Genomic DNA, 3,114 nt, shown 5'->3' with positions numbered 1-3,114 from the left:
TCTAATGAAAATGAGTAATTTCTGTTGCATATAATACGAACATTCTAAACTAATGTTATTAGCTGTCGTTAAGAAAGAAACCCAAACTTTATCTACTGTGCATGTATTTATCAATGTATTTTAACTCTGTATGCACCTTAGTATTGCATCTTTTTTAAAAGACTGGTGGCATCATACAAATATCTCATGAGCGGCGGAGCTTCAGTACTGCTGCACATGTGCATGGGGAAACTGAGATGAGAAGCCACAAGACAGTGCTGTGTGTACGCGGACCGTGGGATGTACTGAAGGGTACTCTTTCGCCACTGGGGTGACGTCATGCAACCCACGCCTGATATCTCTCATCCAGCGGGCTTGTGACCTGCAGTGCGTGACGTAGACCAATCAGCAAGTGTCTGAACACCTATACACAATCTGTGACAAGAACCTGATGATTAACGTATCATTCACCTACAGGACTGTTCTCGTCTAACACGTAAAGATGTATGTATTAATTTATCTTTTCTAGGTATATAGGAAATCTATCACTTCTGAGTTGAATGACTACACACAATAAAGCAACAACGTGTTTCCATAATTGTTTTGTGTGTCAAATTTTGAGTATGCTTGTGCAAAGGAAGACATAATATATCGATAAAGCACCAAGGAGCCCAATGGCAATATTTATACTATCTGCACAAATAAACGAGAGTATGGCCTTCAGTTTTTTTAGGGCAGCTAGAAGATGCCTGGCTGCTCGCTCTTGTTTTTTACCATCCTGATCTTTTAATGTAGGCATCGTTCTCTGTACCGATGAAAAATTTCGAACAAAGTGAACTAACTGTCATTCAAGATGTGTTCGAATATTTCATTCCAATACTAGTCCACATATTTACCTTAATAATTATTGTATTGATAGTTCCATTTTTCAGTTTTTTTGTGGAACCGGCGCAACGCTCTGATATTGCAGAGATCCGTCATTGGCGTGACTTGGTCACTTATTTCAAGGTATTTTGCTCTTATTGTACTATCTGAACCTGCGATTATTCAAAGAAGAAGTCAGAGAATATTTACTAATATCACAGCACAGAACCCCCAGAACGACTATAAGATCGCGATATGCAATTTGAATTTTCAAAATTCCATCGGTCCACATCTTTAGTTGCGCTGCTCCCAATACCAGTCTGGCACAATTACGACGTGCATTCTTAAAATGCTTCGGAAATCATTTAGTGAGCGGAGGTGTGAAGCCAACTCACAGACGGTACACCCATTTATTAACAATGGAACTGAATTAAGGGGCTGTGCATCAGACACACATCTAAATAGAGTAATGTAACTACATAAAATGGCAAAATGAAGATGAAATATAACTGTTTCGACAAAGAAGAAAATTAACACTGATAAATTACTAACTGTATGGTAATGATTTAATGTAATACAACATTTTGCCAATTTTTTAAGGATACAATATGAAAATGTTTCAAAACAATTAGAACGTGTTATTTAAAAAAATTGTATTATTTTGAGGAATTTAAAATGTTAATTCCACTGGCTGATTGACTTAGCGTAGGTAACTGCGTATGTTATAAACCACATAATTTGAAAGGAACATGTGAGCGTAAATTAATGCAAGCTAGGTATAGTACCCATAATTAATGCATTGAACAATAATGCTTTTAAATTGTAATTTTTTGAATAATGATGTAAAACAATATTCACAAAAGTCATCTGTCTGATGAATTCGTGCAGTAAAAGGTAAAGAAAAAGAGCAAAATCGGTAGTGTGTCTGAATTTTTTTTTAGCCTTTTGTATTCATTTGTAGCTTGTGGGTTAGCAGCGGTTTGTATTTATTTGCGTTTTAGCGAAGAATTGGGACTTGCATTTATTAACAGACTTGTTGAAGAGTGACTTACTATGGATATGAACGGTGAAACCGAACAATATGTAGGGATTAATGAGTCAATTATGGATATCACGACTTCCAAATGTGATCAGTGAATAGTACTAAGATATACAATTGATTGTCCACATAAATTAACGCGAGTAAATAGACGAAAAGATACGATATCGTTTGACTAAGCAATCACTTATTATCACTGCAATCGGTCACAGCCTTCAAGTATCTGTGAGTGTCTGCCTCCAACGATTTAAGGGACTGCATACACCTGTCTGTGTCAGACTGAGCTTTATTAGAAAAATTCCACGGAAGTGTAATTCTCACACGGAATAGCTCGCTTAAGAAACTTCAATTCAGCCAGTCTTGAGTATCAGTTGTCGGTCTGGGACCCTCAGCAAGTTGAATTAACAAAAGATTTGGAAACTTATGAACAGTAATGGGAGACGTTGCAAGCTCATTTTCCAAAATGGATTAAGAAACATATTCCTTCCCCCAAACATACAGGATGAACACAAATTCTTTCCCTGATTACAAGAATTTATTTCCATGAAACTACGCTGGATACAGCTAAGCGATTTGTAACAAATGGTAGCTTTATTCATGTTTTTTTTATGGATGTGTGTGTGTGTGTGTGTGTGTGAATTCCTAAGGGACCAAACTGCTGAGGTCATCGGTCCCTATACATACACAATGCTTAGACTACCTTATGCTAAGAACAACCCACACACCCATGCCCGAGGGAGGACTCGTTCATCCGACGGGAGGGGCCTCGCAATCCATGACATGGCACCTCTAACCGCGCGGCCACTCCGCGGGGCTTTTATGGATGTACTTCCAAACGTCCATGCCCATTTTTCCGAAAAGTAGCTCAACTCATGAAGTTTTATAGATCGCTTCTACATGTGCTCTAAGAGCATCTGATACCTTTGACTCTCTCTTGTTACAGGTAAAGTAGGAGGACTTCTGTCACAATGGCGTCTATGTAGAAGATAGCACAATGTGTTTTGTGGTTCCATCTGCATCTACACATACACACTCCGCAGGTCATCATACGATGTATGCGAGAGGGTACTTCGTACCACTAGTGCCTTTTGAACAGTGGTCATTATTTGAATGTCTAACTTGAAATAGTTTTGTGAGCGCAAGTTAAATACTTTAACTTTTTCTTGGACTTGGAATAATTTTGTGAGTGTGAGTTAGATTCTTCAACATTTCACTGGACTTGGAATACTTTT

Source organism: Schistocerca nitens, chromosome 6, assembly GCF_023898315.1.
Source record: "Schistocerca nitens isolate TAMUIC-IGC-003100 chromosome 6, iqSchNite1.1, whole genome shotgun sequence".
NCBI classification, from domain to species: domain Eukaryota; kingdom Metazoa; phylum Arthropoda; class Insecta; order Orthoptera; family Acrididae; genus Schistocerca; species Schistocerca nitens.
This window is presented reverse-complemented; position numbering follows the sequence as displayed.